We start from the raw sequence: 23,030 nt of genomic DNA, 5'->3' as shown, positions 1-23,030 counted from the left end.
TTGGAAGAATTGTCCAAAGGCATGGCATGGGCAATTCCACGGCCAAAAAAAGGGTTTCACTATAATCCTTGAAGCGGTGGCCGATCAGGATTGCATGCATTGGAGTTGGAAGAATTGTCCAAAGGCATGGCATGGGCAATTCCACGGCCAAAAAAAGGGTTTCACTATAATCCTTGAAGCGGTGGCCGATCAGGAGACTTGGATTTGGCATGCATTCTTTGGAATGCCTGGATCTTTGAATGATATCAATGTTGTCAACCGGTCACCACTGATGAATAAGATTGCAGATGGTGAGTTGCCACCGGTGCAGTTTGTAGCAAATGGCCGTACGTACAACTATGGCTATTATCTAGCGGATGGCATCTATCTAAAGTGGCAAACCTTCGTGAAGCCGTTCAAAAAGCCGGAAGGTAAGAAAAATCTTGATTTCCACAATGCTCAGCCGGCTGCTAGAAAAGATGTGGAAAGAGCATTTGGGAATTTGCAAGCCCAATTTGCTATTGTTAGAGGACCGGCTAGATTTTGAGATCAAAAAATGCTTTGGTACATCATGCACGCTTGTGTGATCATGCACAACATGATCATCGAGAATGAGCGTGGCCAAGATTTAGATTACTCACAGTATGAGCTCTTGAAACATCCCGTGCGAGTGCGACGGAGGGCTAAAAGGATAGCCCATTTTGTTGCCTCCTATCATGACATTCGGCGTCCCGCAACGCACAATGATCTTCAGAAGGATCTGATTGAAGAGTGGTGGGCATGGCATGGACGATAAAGAGCATGATTTGATTGTGTTTATTGCATTATTTGTACTGTATTGTTCAAGAACTATTGGTTGTGTTTATTGCATTATTTGTTGTATTGAAGGATAAACTATTTGTTTGAGTTGTAAGACTATTTATTGTTGATTTATTTTGTTTGTTTGATCGTTTTTGCGTCTATTTTTTGAAATGTATATGTGGTGTATATGTAGTTTGTGCGTGCTGCGCGCGCTGTATTTTTAGGCACTGCTGAAGCGGCGGGCGCGCGCTGCATTATAGCGCGGTTGCTGGAGCCAGCGCCTAACCCCGCGCTAAACCAGTCGAAGCGCGCGCTGCAAACGCATTATTTGGACGCGGCGCGAAGCGCGGCTCTTGAAGATGCTTTTATCTCCATCGTGTCACAATTAAGAGCCACTCGTTCCACCAAGCTATTTCCATGGCAGATTTGTCTTCCCAGCTTCATCTTCATCGATCCCTTCTTGTCCCGCACCTCTCCGGCTCCTCCTACGTCTCCGCCATGGTTCATGGACGCGCTCCACACGTTGCTACCCCAAACCATGTTCGCTGCAAGGCGGCTTCAGGGAGGAAGGTGCTCTGCTGGAGATGAGGCATCGGTGCTGCAATTCGAGTTGCCATTATCCCCGCGCTGCTACAAGTTAGGAGAGGAGGACGATGTTGTCAGGCCATGGCCCGGCGGAGCTGCGTTGCAGGACGTGAGGCTTTACCAGGACAACGTTTTTGCCACACCGACGCGCACTTGCGTTGCAGCAGGATAGGCGACAAGTTGCTGCCATTGCCGCCGGCGAAGCTGCATTGCAGCAAGCGATGTCACGGCGACGCTGTTGCCAGACCGACGACGCATGTGCGTTGCAGCAGGAGAGGCGATGAGCTGCTGCCATGGCCGTCGGTGAAACTGCGATGCAGCAAGCGATGGCACGACGACGTTGTTGCCATGCCGACGGCAGAGTTGCTGCCATGGCCGATGGCGGAGCACGTGATGCTATGATGACGCTGTTGCCAGACGGCGGAGCTGCGTTGCATCAAGATAGGCGAGTTGCTTCAATGGCCGTCAACGGAGTTGGGTTGCAGCCGGAGAGACAACGATGCCGCTGCTGTCGCGCCGACGGCGGAGCTGTGTTGCAGCGGGAGAGGCGACGAACTGCTTTCATGGCCAGCGATGGAGCTGCGTTGCAGCACATGATGTTACGTTGTCGCTGTCATGGCTTCCTCGGAGCTGTGAGATGTTGCTGCCATGGACGTTCGCTGGAGCCTGGAGCTGCCCGATGTTGCCATGGACGCCATACTGCTGTAATGGGTATGAACCATGCACCGGCGTGAGGGACTACGAGGGAGCTGCCCTCATGCGTGTGTGAGGCGTGCTGGGACTTGGGATGAGCTGCTCGGGAGACTGGATCGGACGCTTGTAGATGGTGCGATCTGACGGCTATAGGGCCGGCTTATATTTAGCTTGTATCAACCGACTGATCCGTAGCAGGCTCCATTCTTTTTCTATCTAGCAGCCTTGATGAGAGGTAGTAGTAATTCTGTACTTTTCAGACTGGACATGACGGTTGTGTAGAACACTACACATATTCGGTCCACAGATGAAACAACTCCATGTAAGTATTTTTTTTCCTTATCCGTTTTGCAAAGCTGCTGCATGTAACAACCTATAGCGAAAACATCTTGAGGAAACTATACTGAAAATCCAAAATATATTACGGCAAATTGCTGAATATATCATGCCAGCCAAGCTCATGCTAGACAACAGTTAAGTGAATAAAACTGATAATAAGCCCCTACATTTAATTCAGAGCTCAAGTGGCCTCCGGCGAGCCAGCACCGCGATCCTGATTCTTGATTCCACCGGGGCCCCGGAGATCCGCTAGAGCTCGCGAAATCGTGTCGCGCCGGGCGATGGGAGAGCGGGGGGCGGGAGATGAACGCGAGAAATGATGTCGCGCGCTAGGGGTCTCTCTCTTTTGTGTGTTCTGGATGTGCGCTCGATAGCTTGAGCGGCGAGGACGACGCGGCGGCCACCGGACTGGAGGGAGGCGGCGAGGGGCGCCGGCCGGCAGCGGAGCAGCTCGACCAACTGGAATCTGTCGTGTGGGCCGAAGCTGAAAGGGATGCGCTTACAAGCTGGGGTTTGCTTCATCTAAATCGAAGTCTTATTGGCCCATACAGATTGAGGTCGAAAATGCCGGGACGACGCGCTGACTGGGCCGGCCCATTGTCGCACAGTAGATCAGGCATTTTCTGCTCCTTGCCTAAAAAAAGAGGAATTTTCGGTTCCTAAAAAAGCGTACTCTTTCTCAAAAGAAAAAGTACTCCTAGCAACTGAGAGGGGCTTCCAACAAATTGTGATTGAAAATGATTGTCAAGAAGTAGCACTTGCGTGGAATCGAGCAGATGATCGCTCAGTTGGAGGGCATATCTTCGGGGAGATGCGCACCTGTCTCTCGAATTTTCAAGGGTTTGGGTCGCGATGGACTGGTCAGGAAGTGAGCCCATATCTGTGTTAAAGAAGCTTTATCTTTAGACATCCCTTATGTCTCTTTTCCTGTAACCCCCGTTTTCCCGATTGACACTTTGCAAACGGATTCGTTCCGCCAAAATGAATAAATAGCCTTGATAGTGGTTCTTGAAAAAAAAAAAGACCAAATACTGTTGCAAATATAAAAAAATAATTTTGAAAACACGACCGGAGTGCTCTGTTATTATGTGGCATGACCGTCGTCCTTCTGGAATGTTACAACAGAAGATGTCATCCCAATCGACAGTGAGGCTGAAATGACATACTACCCGCGTGAGTTGATCCGACCTTGTTATTAGTGAATAAATCCTTTTTGAGATAGCGTGTAACATGCGTCGTGTTAGCATGTGTCTGATTTCGGAATCCATAATGGCCCCTTGCAATGTTTCACTATGTGGTATAGCTCAATTAGCTTTGTCCCACCCGTGGTGAGAAGCATAAAAGAACATCGGTGGGAGCTTGGAGGAGGACAACGGTGACGACGAGAGGTGAGGGAAAGACGCGGCCCGGGCTGAAGTTACCCGATCGGTTTGCGGTCGCCGATCTGGATCGAACGTGTATTTCGAGTGGAAAGACCTTATTTTTAGTTATTTGCTTGCAAATATGGGTACCCATGCAAGATGCACCTATATGGGTACCCTTGCAAATATAGTTACTCTGCTCGAGTATATTCGGTTATGGTGTATTTTATGAAAGTATGATTATGGTAATTTTTTTAACGTGGTTGCGATGAATATTTAAAACAAGTTAAGAAAAATAGTTACGGTACATCATGAAGAAAAAAATTCAAAAAATTAACAGTGAGCCCACTGATTTTGTGGCTGGCTTCGCCACTGGTCGGTGCACAGTCCAGTATCGACGATCCACACAAATCATGCCTTGGCGTACGTGGTCGGGCCGGGGGAGGAGGACCGCACTGCCGTCAACCTGACAACATCCCCACGGCTTGGATTTGGTCAGTCCCCGGACAGTAACCACTACGAACACTCCACTGACATTCTACACGTCTGTCTACTTAAAGTCGTAATATGATTCATGCTGGACTCGTCTTTCTAGCTAGGCTAAAATATCTTGACTGAGCGAATCAATCTGGTCTGCCCGGCTCTAGTCAATGCTTTGCCAAAAAAATATATATGAAAATGAAGCACTACAGTCAAACCGTCCCTTTGCTGGAACAGATGGGTATGCTACAATACAATGGTTCCTAGAGCCAACAACGACTTGACTAATTGACTCGGTAATGCTTGTCATCATCATCATCATAAGAATGATCAGGAGTGTACCGTGTATTAACGTTTTCGTGGACCGTGTCTCCCACGCCCTGTACGTCGCATATAAACCAGCGCTGGATCCGTTAACCCCTCGCACACATCAGACGCGAGTTCCACTTCCACTTGCGCGCACGGGCGACCGGGGATCGAACACGAGAGCAAGCTGCAATCGCCGATTGGTCTGGCTAGCTCTAGACCCACCATGGCGGCACGTCACCGGCGTCACCGCGTCGAGGCACCCAAGCCAGCATGGCTCGTCACGATCAAGGCCGCTCCGCCGGTGCCCACGAGGGGCGACGCTGCAAAGAAGCTCGCCGCGCCCGCTCGCTCGCCGATCCTGCTGTCGCCGTCGGCGTGGCAGAAGTGCATGGCCGTCGGTGACCGCGGCGAGGACACCGGGGCCGCGCCGGCGTCGCCGAGGATCGGCTGCATGGGGCAGGTCAAGGGGGCACGGAGGTGCTCGAGGGCGCGCGGCCCGGCCTCCTCTAGGGTACCGGCGGCGCCGGCCCTCCCGTGCGGCAGCCTGGCGGGGCTGGTGATGGAGCTGTTCGGGCGGCGGTCGACGGGGAGGAAGTTGCGTGCATACTCCAAGGTCAGGGACGTGCCGAGCGACTCCTCGTCGTCGTCAGGGAGCGCACGGGGTGCCCGTGCGCCGCGCCCGCTCGAGCTCGACCCGCCGTTGCCGGTGCCGGCGCCGGTGGTGAGACGGCCCGCCGTGGAAGAGAACGCCCCCTGCCTTTGGGAGCGGCGGCGCGGCGGCGCAAAGGTCCTGGAGGGTCTCCAGCTAGCGTAGGATTTGAGTTGCCGTCGCGTCGTTAAGTGCATGTATGTATAGGGATGACTTCGTATAAGAAATCTTGACTTGTGACATGAGTTACACAATGATGTTTGTGAGCTTCTACCATGCACGGTCTCTACAAAATCAATCAAATCGTCATGTTTGCAGTCTTTTTCTTCTTCTTCTTCTTCCAAAAGGAGGTTGAAACCTCCTGCCTCCGGATCATTATACATCCATGAACCAAAGATTCATGTCCCAAGCACCAGTACTACCTACAAGACCTTAAGTGCCAAATAAACAAGTCGATGTACCTCTCGTTGCACTCCATGCTCGACACGACGCCTTGCATCTTCTTGGCATTGGCCGCAAGCACCCTCCCCCCTTCTTGGCATTGACGCGTTGCACTCCATGATCGCGTCGTCCTCGGCGCTGCGGGCTCCGTCGGGCCGCGGCGGAAGCAGGCCGAGCGGGACGGCCGGCTTGCCGTGGAGGCTCGCCAGGTGCGGGAACGCGTCGGGTTCCAGCTCGGGGCAGCTCCGGAGGGCGATGAACTTGGACCTCTTCAACGTCATGAAGAAGCGGCCCATGATGGACGCCCCCGACGCGTCTTCCGCGGCGAACTCCTGCGTCGTCAGCTCAGCCTCGAACCTCGGCGCAGCGTCCATGGACCTGGAGACTGCATGCCTCTCCTCCGCGCGGGACTCCGGCGGCGGGCCGGCCAGGGCCGCGACGCCCGCGGCGCACGGGAGAAGCATAGCGCAGGGAACCTCGCGTTCCTGAGGGACAGCGGTGACCCAGTGGTGCACGAAGTCGGCCACGACCCAGTCGGGCCGCCTGCCACGGGCGCAGGCGGCGTCGAGGAAGGCCGCGAACGGCGCGGCGCGGCGAGGCCGTCGAACGCAGCCCTGTGGAGGTGGAACTTGTCGGGCGGGACATCGCTGGTGGACTCGGCGCCGTCCGGGAGGCCAGCGACACGCGGGAGCGGCAACGCGACGAGGTCGACGAGCGGCGCCAGCGTGGGACGGACCGGCGGGAGACGGGCGAGGTTGCGCGGGGTGGACACGAAGGACACGCGGTGGCCCCGCGCAGCCAGGCGCTCGGCAAGCTCGAGGCAGGGGAGATGACGACGTGCAGGTGCAGAGGCGAGGCCTCGGACTCGGAGGCGTCGATGGTGAACGACGCGAGAGGTTTGGGGGCGGGGAAACAAGGCCAAGCTGGTGCAACTTATCGCTGTGAAGGCGCATAAAACAACGGGAATCCGGGGCGATATGCTCTGATCCAAAAACGCTACACTCAAACGCCCGCCGACCTTATAAATTCGACTCCGAGCGCATCCACTGACCTCTCACATCTTAAATAATACATTTTACATTCGAAAACCTCAAATTTTATAAGACAACATTGGGTGCCGGCGCATTCGGCCGGTTTCCCCAGCCGCCCGATCTGCTATGCGATACCGTCACATCATAGTTCCTCTGCTGTTTATTTTACCTTGTTCTCGTCTCCTCGAACGTTCGCCGCGTCGACTGCCCTGTCCGGGCCACCCCGCGTTCCGCCACTCAGCTCGCCCACGGTCGCTCGCCGCCCCGGCCGCCGGTTGGAGATTCATGGATGCAGCTCGTCCCTGACCGCTCGCTGCCTCGGTCGCCCGTCGAAGCACCATGGATGCAGCTTCGCGACTCAGCTCGTTCAGACCGCTCGCCCTAACCGTTCGCTGCCCCCGTCACTCGCCGGCGCACTCGCCGCTGCTCATGCCCGTCGGTCTTCACCTCGTCGGTCGCACCTCATCCCCCTGTGTTGCAAAAGCTGGAAAAAAGCTTCAACCTAGATAAAAAAGCTTCAACCCTAAATGGAAAAAGCTTCAACTCGCACTGCGAATCACGGAAAGATACATCCGCTGACACCAAATGCTTCAACCATAGATGAAAAAAGTTTCAACCAAATGATAGAGAGAGCTTTAACCTGTTGGAAATATGTCCTAAAGGAAATAATAAAATGGTTATTATCATATTTCCTTGTTCATGATAATAGTCTATTGTTCATGCTATAATTGTATTAACAGGAAACAGTAATACATGTGTGAATAAATAGATCACAATGTGTCCCTAGCAAGTCTCTAGTTGGCTAGCTCGTTAGTCAATAGAAGATCATGGTTTCCTGATCATGGGCATTAGATGTCATTGATAACGAGATCACATCATTGGGAGAATGATGTGATGGACAAGACCCAATCCTAAGCATAGCACTAGATCGTATTGTTCGTATGCTAAAGCTTTTCTATGGTCAAGTGTCTTTTCCTTCGACCGTGAGATTGTGCAACTCCCGGATACCGTAGGAGTGCTTTGGGTGTATCAAACGTCACAACGTAACTGAGTGACTATAAAGGTGCACTACGGGTATCTCTGAAAGTGTCTGTTGGGTTGGTACGAATCGAGATCGGGATTTGTCACTCCGTGTGACGGAGAGGTATCTCTGGGCCCACTCGGTAGAACATCATCATGAGCTCAATGTGACTAAGGAGTTAGTCACACGATTACGTGCTACGGAACGAGTAAAGAGACTTACCGGTAACGAGATTGAACAAGGTATTGGTATACCGACGATCGAATCTCGGGCATGTTCTATACCGACAGACAAAGGGAATTGTATACGGGATTGATTGAATCCTTGACATCGTGGTTCATCCGATGAGATCATCGTGGATCAAGTGGGAGCCACCATGGGTATCCAGACCCCGCTGATGGTTATTGGCCGCAGAGGTGTCTCGGTCATGTCTGCGTGTCTCCCGAACCCGTAGGGTCTACACACTTAAGGTTCGGTGACGCTAGGGTTATAAGGAATTGTTATATGAGGTTATCGAAAGTTGTTCGGAGTCCCGGATGAGATCCCGGACGTCACGAGGAGCTCGGGAATGGTCCGTAGGTAAAGATTGATATATAGGACAGATGGTTTCGGACACCGGAAGTGTTTCAGGCATCACCGGTAACGTACCGGGACCACCGGGACCACCGGAGGTGGGCCCGGGGGTCCACCAAAGGGGGGCAACGACCCCGGGAGGTAAGGTGGGCCAAGTGGGGGAGGGAACCAGCCCCTAGGTGGGCTGGTGCGCCTCCCCGCTCAGCCCAATGCGCAGGGGAGAGGGAAGGGGGGGCAAACCCTAAGCCATGTGGGCCTAAGGCCTACTAGGGGTGCGCCACACCCCTCCTCCCCCCCTTGGCCGCCGCACCATCCCCATCTAGGGCTGCCGCCCCCCAGGAGAGGGAAACCCTCAAGGGGGCGCAGCCCCTCCCCCCCCCTATATATAGTGGGCACTTTTGGCCATTGGAGATCAGACTTTTGCCTCTCCCTCGGCGCATCCCTGCCCTTCTTCCTCCTACTCTCTGCCGGTGCTTGGCGAAGCCCTGCCGGGAGACCTCGTCTCTCCATCGACACCACGCCATCGTGCTGCTGGAGTTCTTCCCCAACCTCTCCCTCCTCCTTGCTGGATCAAGGTGCGGGAGACGTCACCGGGCTGCACGTGTGTTGAACGCGGAGGTGCCGTAGTTCGACACTAGATCGGAATCACACCGCGATCCGAATCGCTGCGAGTACGACTCCATCAACCGCGTTGTAGTAACGCTTCCACTTAGCGATCTTCAAAGGTATGAAGATGCTCCTAGCGCTCTCTCGTTGCTGGTCTCTCCATAGGAAGATCTGAATATGCGTAGGAAAATTTTGAATTTATGCTACGTTACCCAACAGTGGCATCCGAGCGAGGTTTTCTATGCGTAGATTCTATGCACGAGTAGAACACAAAAGTTGTGGGCGATGATTTGTCAATTTTCTTGTCGCTACTAGTCTTATTATTTTCCGGCGATATTGTGGGATGAAGCGGCCCGGACTGACTTTACACGTACGCTTACGTGAGACTGGTTCCACCGACAGACATGCACACCGTGCATAAAGGTGGCTAGCGGGTGTTTGTCTCTCCTACTCTAGTTGGATTGGATTTGATGAAAAGGCTTCTTATGAAGGGTAAATAGCTTTGGCATATCATCGTTGTGGCTGTCACGTAGGTAAGAAGGCGTTCTTGCTAGAAACCCAAATCAGTCATATAAAACTTGCAACAACAATTAGAGGACGTCTAACTTGTTTTTGCAGGGTTTGACATGTGATGTGATATGGCCAAAGTTGTGATGTTGCATGTATGATGTATGAGATGATCATGTTACTGTAATAGGTTTCACGACTTGCATGTCGATGAGTATGACAACCGGCAGGAGCCATAGGAGTTGTCTTAATTTATTGTATGAGATGCAACGCCATGTGCGTACTACTTTTACTTCATTGCTAACGGTTAGCTATAGTAGTAGTGATAGTAATAGTTGGCGTGACGACTTCACGGAGACACGATGATGGAGATCATGATGATGGAGATCATGGTGTCACGCCGGTGACGATGATGATCATGCGATGCCTGAAGATGGAGATCGAAAGGGCAAAGATGATAATAGCCATATCATGTCACTATATGATTGCATTGTGATGTTTATCATGTTTTTCATCTTATTGCTTAGAACGACGGTAGCATAATAAGATGATCCCTCTTAAAATTTCGAGAACGTATTCCCCTAAGTGTGCACCGTTGCGAAGGATCGTTGTCTCGAAGCATCACGTGATGATCGAGTGTGATAGATTCTAACGTTCGCATACAACGGGTGTAAGCCAGATTTACACACGTGAAACACCTAGGTTGACTCGACGAGCTTAGCATGTACATACATGACCTCAAATACAAGAGACCGAAAGGTCGAACATGAGTCGTATGGTTGGATACGATCAGCATGAAGTTGCTCACCATGGTGACTAGTCCGTCTCACGTGATGATCGGACACAGGTTAGTCAACATGGATCATGTATCACTTAGATGACTAGAGGGATGTCGATTTAAGTGGGAATTCATACTTAATTTGATTAAATGAACTTAATTGTCATGAACTTAGTCTAAAAGTTGTCTTTATAAATATTGTAGATGGCCAACGTCAACCTCAATTTCAACGCATTCCTAGAGAAAAACAAGCTGAAAGATGATTGTAGCAACTATGCGGACTGGGTTCGCAACTTGAAGCTCATCATTGAAGCAGCTAAAAAGGCTTATGTCTTTGATGCACCGCTAGGTGACCCTCCCGCTCCCGCAGCAGCCCAGGACATTCCGAACGTTTGGCAAACGCGGAGTGATGACTACTCTCTCGTTAGGTGTGGCATGTTATACAGTTTAGAAACGGGGCTCCAAAGGCGTTTTGAGCAACACGGAGCATATGAGATGTTCCAGGAGCTAAAGCTAGTTTTTCAAGCTCATGCCCGTGTCGAGAGATATGAAGTCTCCGACAAGTTCTTTAGCTGTAAGATGGAGGAGAACAGTTCTGTCAGTGAGCACATACTCAAAATGTCTGGGTTACACGGTCGTCTGACTTCACTTGGAGTTGAACTTCCGGATGATGCTATAATTGACAGAATCCTCAAGTCTCTCCCACCAAGCTACAAAGGCTTTGTGCTTAACTACAACATGCAAGGGATGGAGAAGACCATTCCCGAGTTGTACTCGATGCTCAAGTCTGCAGAAGTAGAAATCAAGAAAGAGCATCAAGTGTTGATGGTCAACAAGACCACTAGTTTCAAGAAGGGCAAGGGTAAGAAGAACTTCAAGAAAGACGACAAAGCTGTTGCCACGCCCGCTAAGCCAGATGCCGGGAAGAAGAAAAAGAACGGACCCAAGCCTGAGACTGAGTGCTTCTATTGCAAGGGAAAGGGTCACTGGAAGCGGAACTGCCCCAAATACTTAGCGGACAAGAAGGCCGGCAACGTTAAAGGTATATGTGATATACATGTTATTGATGTGTACCTTACCAGCACTCGTAGTAGCTCCTGGGTATTTGATACCGGTGCTGTTGCTCACATTTGCAACTCAAAGCACGAACTGCGGAATAAGCGGAGACTGGCCAAGGACGAGGTGACGATGCGCGTCGGGAATGGTTCAAAGGTCGATGTGATCGCCGTCGGCACGCTACCTCTACATCTATCGTCGGGATTAGTCTTAAACCTTAATAATTGTTATTTAGTAGCAGCTTTAAGCATGAACATTGTATCAGGGTCTTGCTTAATGCGATACGGCTACTCATTTAAGTCAAAGAATAATGGTTGTTCTATTTATATGAGTGATATGTTTTATGTTCATGCTCCGCTGGTGAATGGTTTATTCTTGATGAATCTCGATCGTGATGTTACGCATATTCATAGTATGAGTACCAAAAGATGTAAAGTTGATAATGATAGTCCCACATACTTGTGGCACTGCCGCCTTGGTCATATCGACGTTAAGCGCATGAAGAAGCTCCATACTGATGGACTATTAGAGTCTCTTGATTTTGAATCATTTGACACATGCGAACCGTGCCTCATGGGCAAGATAAATAAGACTCCATTCTCAGGACTAATGGAGAGAGCAACCGACTTATTGAAAATAATACATACTGATGTGTGTGGTCCAATGAACGTTGAAGCTCGCGGTGGCTATCGTTATGTTCTCACTCTCACCGATGATTTGAGTAGGTATGGGTATATCTACTTGATGAAGCACAAATATGAGACGTTTGAAAAGTTCAAGGAATTTCAGAGTGAGGTTGAGAATCAACGTGACAGAAAAATTAAATGTCTACGATCTGATCGTGGAGGAGAATATTTGAGTCACGAGTTTGGCACACACCTGAGGAAGTGTGGAATCGTTTCACAACTCACGTCGCCTGGCACACCACAACGCAACGGAGTGTCTGAACGTCGTAATCGCACTTTATTAGATATGGTATGATCTATGATGTCTCTTACCGACTTAACGCTATCATTTTGGGGATACACATTAGAAACTGCAGCATTCACTTTAAATAGGGCACCGTCTAAATCCGTTGAGACGACACCGTATGAACTATGGTTTGGCAAGAAACCTAAGTTATCGTTTCTTAAAGTTTGGGGCTGCGATGCTTATGTGAAGAAACTTCAACCAGAAAAGCTCGAACCCAAAGCGGAGAAATGCGTATTCATAGGATACCCTAAGGAAACTATTGGGTATACCTTCTATCTTAGATCCGAAGGTAAAACCTTTGTTGCCAAGAACGAATCCTTTCTAGAGAAAGAGTTTCTCTCGAAAGAAGTAGGTGGGAGGACGTAGAACTTGATGAGGTAATTACACCCCCTCTCGAATAGGATAGTAGCGCAACGCGGGAAGGTGTTCCTGTGATGCCTACACCAACTGAAGAGGAAGTTAATGATGATGATCATGAAGCTTCGGATCAAGTTACAACTGAACCGCGAAGGTCCACAAGGGCACGCTCCGCACCAGAGTGGTACGGCAACCCTGTGATGGAAATCATGTTGTTAGACAACGGTGAACCTTCGAACTATGAAGAAGCGATGGCGGGCCCGGATTCCAACAAATGGCTTGAAGCTATGAAATCCGAGATAGGATCCATGTATGACAACAAAGTATGGACTTTGGTGGACTTTCCCAATGACCGGCGAGCCATAGAAAATAAATGGATCTTCAAGAAGAAGACTGATGCAAATGGTAATGTAACCGTTTATAAAGCTCGACTTGTCGCAAAGGGTTTTCGACAAATTCAAGGAGTTGACTACGAAGAGACTTTCTCTCCCGTAGCAAGGCTGAAATCAGTCTGAATCATGTTAGCAATTGCCTCCTTTTATGATTATGAAATTTGGCAAATGGACGTCAAAACAGCGTTCCTTAACGGGAACCTTAAGGAAGAGTTGTATATGATGCAACCAGAAGGTTTTGTCGACCCTAAGGGTGCTAACAAAGTGTGCAAGATCCAGTGCTCCATCTATGGGCTGGTGCAAGCATCTCGGAGTTGGAACCTTTGCTTTAATGAGGTGATTAAAGCGTTTGGGTTCATACAGGTTTACGGAGAAGCCTGTCTGTACAAGAAAGTGAGTGGGAGCTCTGTAGCTTTCCTCATACTGTATGTGGATGACATATTATTGATGTGGAACAATACAGAAATGTTGGAGAGCATAAAGGCCTATTTGAACAAGAGTTTTTCAATGAAGGACCTTGGAGAAGCTGCATACATATTAGGCATCAAGATCTATAGAGATAGATCAAGACGCCTCATAGGTCTTTTGCAAAGTACATACCTTGACAAGATATTGAATAAGTTCAATATGGAAAACTCAAAGAAAGGGTTCTTCCCAGTTTTGCAAGGTATGAGATTGAGTAAGACTCAGTCGCTGACCACGGCAGCAGATAGAGAGAAGATGAGTTCTGTCCCCTACGCTTCAGCTGTGGGCTCTCTAATGTATGCCATGCTGTGTACCAGACCTGATATAAACCTTGCCATAAGTTTGGTAGGGAGATACCAAAGTGATCCCGGTATGGAACACTGGACAGCAGTCAAGAATATCCTTAAGTACCTGAAAAGGACTAAGGAAATGTTTCTCGTTTATGGAGGTGACGAAGAGCTCGTCGTAAAGGGTTACGTCGACGCTAGCTTTGACACAGATCCGGATGACTCGAAGTCACAGACCGGATACGTATATGTGTTGAATGGTGGGGCAGTGAGCTGGTGCAGCAGCGAGCAAGAAGTCGTGGCAGCATCTGCATGTGAAGCGGAGTACATAGTTGCTTCAGAAGCGGCTCATGAAGGAATTTGGATGAAGGAGCTCATCACCGACCTTGGAGTGGTTCCAAGCGCGTCGGGTCCAATGACACTCTTCTGTGATAACACTGGGGCCATTGCGATAGCCAAGGAGCCCAGGTTTCACCGGAAGACGAAGCACATCAAACGCCGCTACAACTGTTGGGGAACGTCGCATGGGAAACAAAAAATTTCCTACGCGCACGAAGACCTATCATGGTGATGTCCATATATGGGAGGGGATTTCCGATCTATGTACCCTTGTAGATCACACATCAGAAGCGTTAGTGAACGCGGTTGATGTAGTGGAACGTCCTCACGTCCCTCGATCCGCACCGCGAACCGTCCCATGAACCGTCCCACGATCTGACCCATGATCCGCTCCGATCTAGTGTCGAACGGACGGCACCTCCGCGTTCAACACACGTACAGCTCGACGATGATCTCGGCCTTCTTGATCCAGCAAGAGAGACAGAGAGGTAGATGAGTTCTCCGGCAGCGTGACGGCGCTCCGGAGGTTGGTGGTGATCTAATCCTATATATCAATCTTCATTTCCGGACCATTCCGGAAACCCTCGTGACGTCCGTGATCTCATCCGGGACTCTGAACAACATTCGGTAACCAACCATATAACTCAAATATGCATAAAACAACGTCGAACCTTAAGTGTGCAGACCCTGCGGGTTCGAGAACTATGTAGACATGACCCGAGTGACTCCTCGGTCAATATCCAATAGCGGGACCTAGATGCCCATATTGGATCCTACATATTCTACGAAGATCTTATCGTTTGAACCTCAGTGCCAAGGATTCATATAATCCCGTATGTCATTCCCTTTGTCCTTTGGTATGTTACTTGCCCGAGATTCGATCGTCAGTATCCGCATACCTATTTCAATCTCGTTTACCGGCAAGTCTCTTTACTCGTACCGTAATACAAGATCCCGCAACTTACACTAAGTCACATTGCTTGCAAGGCTTGTGTGTGATGTTGTATTACCGAGTGGGCCCCGAGATACCTCTCCATCACACGGAGTGACAAATCCCAGTCTCGATCCATACTAACTCAACGAACACCTTCGGAGATACCCGTAGAGCATCTTTATAATCACCCAGTTACGTTGCAACGTTTGATACACACAAAGCATTCCTCCGGTGTCAGTGAGTCATATGATCTCATGGTCATAGGAACAAATACTTGACACGCAGAAAACAGTAGCAACAAAATGACACGATCAACATGCTACGTCTATTAGTTTGGGTCTAGTCCATCACATGATTCTCCTAATGATGTGTTCCCATTATCAAGTAACAACACTTGCCTATGGCCAGGAAACCTTGACCATCTTTGATCAACGAGCTAGTCAACTAGAGGCTTACTAGGGACAGTGTTTTGTCTATGTATCCACACAAGTATTGTGTTTCCAATCAATACAATTATAGCATAGATAATAAACGATTATCATGAACAAAGAAATATAATAATAACTAATTATTATTGCCTCTAGGGCATATTTCCAATAGTCTCCCACTTGCACTAGAGTCAATAATCTAGTTCACATCACCATGTGATTTCAACGAATCCAACACCCATATAGTTATGGGGTGTGATCACGTCTTGCTCGTGAGAGAGGTTTTAGTCAACGGTTCTGAAACTTTCAGATCCGTGTGTTCTTTACAAATCTTTATGTCATCTTATAGATGCTGCTACTATGTGCTATTCGGAAATACTCCAAATATCTACTCTACTATACGAATCCGTTTCACTACTCATAGTTATTCGGATTAGTGTCAAAGCTTGCATCGATGTAACCCTTTACGACGAACTCTTTAACCACCTCCATAATCGATAAAAAATGCCTTAGTCTATCAGTTACTAAGAATAAATTTTGACCGATGCTAGTAATTTAATCATGGATCACTCTCTGTACCTCTCAACAGACTTTGAGTCAAGGCACACATCAGGTGCGGTACCCAGCATGGCATACTTGAGATTCTACGGCCAAGGCATAGAAGACGACCTTCGTCTATTCTCTTTATTCTGCCGGGGTCGGGTTTTTAGTCTTACTCAAATTCACACCTTACAACGCAACCAAGAACTCCTTCTTTGTTGATCTATTTTGAACTCATTCAAAAACTTGTCAAGGCATGCATCTTGTTGAAACTTCCATTAAGCGCTTTCGATCTATCTCCATAGATCTTTGATGCTCAACGTTCAAGTAGCGCAATCCAGGTATTCCTTTGAAAAACTCCTTTCAAACAACCTTGTATGCTTTACAGAAATTCTACATTACTTCTGATCCACAATATGTCAACCACATATTCTTATCAGAAATTCTATAGTGCTCCCACTCACTTCTTTGGAAATACAAGTTTCTCATAAACCTTGTACAAACCCAAAATATTTGATCATCTCATCAAAGTGTATATTCCAACTCCGAGATGCTTGCACGAGTCCATTGAAGGATCGCTGGAGCTTGCATACTTGCTAGTATCTTTAGGATCGACAAAACCTCCTGGTTGTATCACATACAATGTTTGATCAAGGAAACCGTCGAGGAAACAATGTTTTGACATCCTATGTGCAATATTTCATAAATAATGCAGCAACTACTAACATAATTCTAACAGACTTTTAGCATCGCTACGAGTGAGAAAGTCTCATCATAGTCAACTGTTTGATCTTGTCGGAAACATCTTTGCGACAAGTCGAGCTTTTCTTAATAGTGACTTATCATCATCATCGTCTGTCTTCCTTTTAAAGATCCATCTTTACTCAATAGTCCTATGACCATCAAGTAGTTCTTCCAAAGTCTACACTTTGTTTTCATACATGGATCCTCTCTCGGATTTCATGGCTTCGAGCCATTTGTCGGAATCCGGGCCCACCATTGCTTTCTCCATAACTCGTAGGTTCACTGTTGCTTAACAACATGACCTCCAAGACAGGGTTACCGTACCACTCTGCAGTAGTACGCGACCTTGTCAACCTACGAGGCTTGTAGTAACTTGATCCGATGCTCGATGATCACCATCATCAGCTTTCACTTCAATTGGTGTAGGCGCCACAGGAACAACTTCATGCGCCCTGCTACACACTGGTTGAAGTGATGGTTCAATAACCTCATCAAGTTCTACCACCCTCCCACTCAATTCTTTCGAGAGAAACCTTTCCTCGAGAAAGGATCCGTTTCTAGAAACAAACACTTTGCTTTCGGGTCTGAGATAGGAGATGTACCCAACTGTTTTGGATATCCTATGAAGATGCATTTATCCGCTTTGGGTGAGAGCTTATCAGACTGAAACTTTTTCACATAAGTGTCAAAGCCCCAAACTTTCAAGAAACGGCGGTTTAGATTTCTATAAACCTCAGTCTATATTGTGTCATCTCAACGGAAATACGCGGTGCCCTATTTTAAAGTGAATGCGGTTGTCTCTAATGCATAACTCATAAACGATAGTGGTAATTTGATAACAGACATCATAGCATGCACCATACCAAATAGTGCGTGGCTATGACGTTCAGAAACATCATCATACTATGATGTTCCAGGTGGCATGAACTGCAAAACAATTTCCACATTGTCTTAACTGCGTACCAAAACTCGTAACTCAGATATTCATTTCTATGATCATATCGTAGACAGTTTATCCTCTTGTTACGACAAACTTCACTCCGAAACAGAATTGAACTTTTCAATATTTCCGACTTGTGATTCATTAAGTAAATACTCTTGTATCTACTCAAATCGTCATTGAAGTAAGAACGTAATGATATCCACTGCGTGCCTCAGCACCCATTGGACTGCATACATCAAAATGTTCACTTCCAACAAGTTACTATCTTGTTTCATCTCAATGAAAACAAGACCTTGCTCATGTGGTATGATTTGCATGTCACTAGTGATTCAAAATCAAGTGAGTATAAAGATCCATCAGCATGGAGCCTCTTCATGCAATTTATACCAACATGACTCAAGCGGCAGTGCCACAAGTAAGTGATACTATCATCATTACCTCGTATCTTTTGGCACCAATATCATGAACATGTATAACAGTACGATCGAGATTCAATAAACCATTGAAGGTGATTATTCAAGCAAATAGAGTAACCATTATTCTCTTTAAATGAATAATCGTTTTGCCATAAACACAATCCAATCATGTTCATGCTTAACGCAAGCACCAAATAACAATTATTTAGGTTTAACACCAATCCCGATGGTAGAGGGAGCATGCGACGTTTGATCATATCAACCTTGGAAACACTTCCAACATGTATCGTCACCTCGCCTTTAGTGTAATGCCCAAGTGTAGGTCTTTCCCTTTTTGTAACCTTCCATGTGGGGCCACCTTGTCAGAGATTGTGATGATATCATTTTTGTGCCATGATTTCATGTGTGTTCCTTAGTGCTTACTTCCCTTGCATGCATGCATAACATATCATTCCTTGCCTTACCTTATGATTGCATGTCATGATCATGTTGCATTTGATTTTACTTGGAGTAGTGTTGTGGTGTTGAGAGTGCAGGTGATCTTGCTAGGGTTAAGTGGTGGTTTTGCACTACCTTGTGATGCATGTGAGAATGGTGTGTGTGATGTAGGAGTGAGTGCTAGTCTTTTTAAGCTCTTGCCTTTTAAACTCCTTTTCCCTCCTATTGTTATTCATGTCAAAATTCCTTCTTCCCAAAAATGATTCTAAAATGTCTGGTGGTTAGATAAAAATGTGGTTATGAGGAGGAGTATTTTTTTCTGTCTTGTTATTTGTTTAAAAGGTGCAAATAAATCCAAAACAGCAAATTAATTCCTGTTTTGCATTTATTTCAAACAGCTCCAAATATCGTTTACCTATTTTTCCATATTGGGCTATTATTTCTTATGTCTAGCAGGATTTTTCCTTTTAATTTTTAACCCAATAGTTATTTTGGGTAATTTGTTTTTTTCCTTCCGTGGGTGCATTTGTTTTTCTGCTCACCAAATTGGAAAACCTCCTGTGAAATTATTTCATTCCCTGGCCCATTATGCCTTCCTCCCGTGCTGGCCCAGTAGGTCTCTAACCCCGCGCTAGGAGCCCAGGCGAAGCCTTCCCTCCCTCCTTCCTGACGGCGCTTCCTCCTTCCCTCGCTGTCCTCTTTCCGTCAGCACGTGTGAGAGAGAGAGAGCTGACGGCGCCGTGAGCAGCACGTCGGGGACCCCCTATAAGATGCATTGGCGTCCGTGCCCGTAGCCTAGGGTTCCTCTTCTCCCCTCAGCCGCCGCCGCCACCTCTCCCAACCCCATATCCATCTATTCGTTTCCTCCCAGGTGAGCTACCTGTAGCTAGCAGAGGGTGCAGAGAGAGAGAGAGAGACGCCGGCGTCGTCCGGCGGCACGGCCGCCATGTCCGGGGGCTCGGGGCGGCTCCCCGCATCCCATTCCCGGCGTTAGGACCCCGAGGAGCGACCCCCCCCCCCCCCGTCGAGCTCGTCCTCGTCAACGGGGCGAACCGGGCGAACTTCTTCCGTGCTTCGGTCTACGTCGGAGGAGCTTCTTCGGCGTTCTCCTCCCCGGTTCGGCGCTCCTCCTCCCCGTTCGGCGCCCATCTTCCCCCAAGGTGAGGCCGCGTCCTCCCCCTTCCTTCCTCCTCCGCGGTTCGGCTCGTTCCCGGTGTGGCGCGTGCTTCTCTGTTCCCTAGCAGCGTGTTGGGGATGCAGTAGTTTCGGATGGTGCTGAGTAGTGTAGAGCTATGGGGGTGCCGCGCAGAGGACGGCTTCCTCCCCCCTCTCTGCAGCAGCGCTGTGGCCAGAGGAACCCTCCTCGCCGCCGGCAGCTGCGGCTTCCTGTCACCTCGGTCGCGGTAGACGCAGAGCAACAGCGTAGTGCTTGCGGTTTGCAGCAGGGGCTCCTCCCCGCGTAGATGGGTGCCCAGCAGGTGCGGGTTCTTCTCCTCGCCGGCTCTCATCATCGTATGCACGAGCTCAGCGCCGGCAGTGCAGCGTAGCAACGCCGGACAGGATAGCCGTCAGGTTCCCTGTCTGTCGTTCCCAGTAGTCAGTCAGAGCGCGATTTCGGATGCTATTCCTGTATGAGACTCTCCTCTCTGTCAGTAGCCGTGTTATAGCCGAGTGGTAACCAGCGTGGTGCGCCTGTAGGAGGGCGTGGGTTCGAGTCCCCCCCTCGGCGCCTTTTGGTTCTTTTGTTTTGATTTATTCCTGCAGGTAGCTTACCTTGCCAATTGCTCTTCTCCTGTCAACAGCTAGTGCCGCAGCGCAGTGGTGTGAGTGTGTGGTGCTGGACACCAGGGGCCTGAGTTCGAATCCCAGCAGCCCCTGATTCTTTTTTTTTTGCTTTCTTTTCTTTTCCTGCCTATTTAATTTCTTTTTCCCTAACTCCTATACAAAGTGGTTTGTTAGTTTTGTTAATTCTTCTGTTTAGCTATCTCTTTTACACAGTGGAGTGGTATTTTGTTCCTGCTAATATAATTAGGGTAGACTTAGTTATGTGTGTGTGTTGCACACAAGTGTTGTTATGTGATGCTAACCTTGAGATGCCTATGTGATTACATCTAGTGGTGTGAAGGACACTTGGTAGGGGTGTGTGCTTGTGATGTGCTTTTCTTGTGAGAGATGTTTTTAAGGGGTGATAGAGTCACTAGCTACACATGGTTGGTCACATCTTTTGAGCTTAAGAGGGTCAAAGTTGATCTTGTAGTTTTATTTGTTTGCATAGATTTAGTGGGGTGTGGGAGCCTCCCCCTCACCACATGTTTTGATGTGATGTGAAGATCTAGGTGACTATCTATGCTAGCATGTGAAGGTGTGGATGTTGTGGTGGTTGCATATAGAGGATGATATGATTACTAGGAAGATCCTAGTGATGCTTGTGAGAGTGTGCACCATCACATGCCCATATGTGGGGGTGTGCATACTCTCTTGTTAGTTTAAAGTTTCTTTTGTGTGAGCTTGATGCTAGTGCTTGTGAGGAATTGTGTGTGTTGGAGTTGTTGATATGCATGACACAAACATGGGGTTCAAACCCCCATGTCACTTTGTCATTGTGCACATAAAACCCTCCTATGTATTCGTCATCTTGTAAGCATACCTTATTGGGTTGCATTTTCATTTTGTTGAAAGTTTGGGCTTTGTTTCCATGGTATAGATGGAGCCCAAAGGCATGGATCTTGGTGTGTTAGTGGTAGGGGTTTGTGCTCAACACCATAGTGGTGTCAAACACCTCTTGGGAACATGTGTGTGCAAACTATGCCTAGACAAAGTGGGCATGTGGTTGGAAAATTCCAGATTTTTGAACTCTGAAAATTTCACTAAGTCTGGAATGCTGGAGACATTTTCTTCCCCTGTAGATAAGGATGTGCTGGTCATTCTGTTGAGAACTGGACTTAGTTCAGTGCTAGTGTTTTGAACCTGGTATGTTTTTGAAGCTTCCTGTCAATTTTCAAGTCATTTGGAGTCCAGTAGCTTGTGTTTGATTGCTGTCAAAAAGCTTCAGAACAGAAACAGAATCTCAGGTGCAGGAATTTTCACTAAGTCCCTGAGAACTGATGGTTTTGGGAAAGTTTGTGGCCTTGTATCTTCTAGAGTTTAATTCCTTTTGTTGTGGTTCTTGCTGTAGCTTGTAGTGTTCTTGGTTGGCAACATCCACATATATTATTTGTCAATTTTGAAGACCTGTAGCTATGTTGCATGTTGCTCACAAACAGCTAAGATGCAGAAACTGGCAGATTGCGTAGTTTTGCCATTTTGTTCAAAGTTTGTGTTTAATTGTTGTTGGGGTGCTCTACCTTGCTCCATTTCATTCATGTTGGGTTAATATATGTCTTGGCAACCTGGGAACATCAGTTTTGTGCCAATTGTGTGTGTGGTGATGAATCTTTCACGTAGGGCTTCATATCGTGTTTCGTTGATTCCCGTTGATCCGTAGCTCCGTTTGCAAAGTTCTTTATATGGTTTTGCACCAGTTTTAAGAGATGCATCTGTTCATATCATTCCCATGCATGCCCAGATAAATTAGTGCAAAGTTCTGCCCAGGAACTTGTTGTAGTTTTTTTTGTGCTTGTGCTAGTGATGGAAATAGTAGTGCATGCTCAACTTTCATCTCATGCATTATGTGATTGTTGCATTTTGTGGTGCTGCTGTTCATTGGCTGTTATTCTTGTGTTGGGTAGCACCGGGAGCGGAGAACGAATACGTGGAGTCAGGAGAGTACGTGCAGGACGATCCAGAACCATTCCAAGCTGAGGATATCACAGGCAAGATGATATGACCTTGATCCCATCTCTAGACTTGTTATGTTAGTTTCGATTCCATGTCAAATTGCTCGCTGCCTACCACTGAAAATATATTGCCTCTTCATATGCCATGAGCCTAAACACCTTACTCTTTCCTAGCAAACTTGCATGGCTAGGTTGGCTTGCTCAGCTACTAATGTTAGCGTTGTTAGTTGCAGGTGATTTAAACTCATGTGATGACATGAGATTGATATCATTATATCATTTTTTACTGTTATTTAATTAATGTATCTGTATACTTGGTAAATGACGGGAGGCCTAGCCTTTTGCCGGGTGTCTTGTTCCGTTATTGCCGCCTTAGTTACCGGTTACCGGTGTTTGGTTCCATAATGATCGCTCCTAACACGTTCGGGGTTGTTATGGGGACCCCCTTGATAAATCGCGTAGCGTTAAGGCTTGTCCGGCAGGACCCAATTTTGGTTTTAAACTGCTAATCACATAATAATCTGCATAGGGAATAGCTACCCCGAGGAATTTAATCAACAACCCGGACCAGTGCTCCCCATGAGTGTTGGTCCCACATGAGCGATGTCCGGGGCCCCACTGGTCACCCAAAGGTTTAGCTATCCCGACGTCTAGCTCATCTGTCGTGTCTTGAGACTGAGATACGCGGCTCTTATCGGGGTCGTCGACACGACGGGAGGTCCTGCTAGCCTTGTCTTGCCTTAGCGGTATATCTTGCGTATAGGAATCCCGGTGAAACTTTGGTTTTCCC

The 23,030-nt window shown here is 48.0% G+C and overlaps 1 pseudogene; it reads right to left on the bottom strand.

The window, feature by feature from the left end:
• Nucleotides 1-5,618: 5,618 nt before the first annotated feature.
• LOC123450186 lies at nucleotides 5,619-19,412 on the bottom strand (annotated as a pseudogene).
• Between the last annotated feature and the right edge of the window lie 3,618 nt (nucleotides 19,413-23,030).

Source organism: Hordeum vulgare, chromosome 4H (genome assembly GCF_904849725.1).
Source record: "Hordeum vulgare subsp. vulgare chromosome 4H, MorexV3_pseudomolecules_assembly, whole genome shotgun sequence".
Classification (NCBI taxonomy): Eukaryota; Viridiplantae; Streptophyta; class Magnoliopsida; order Poales; family Poaceae; genus Hordeum; species Hordeum vulgare.
Note: the sequence above shows the minus strand (reverse complement) of the source record. Positions and strands in the feature narration are given on the sequence as shown.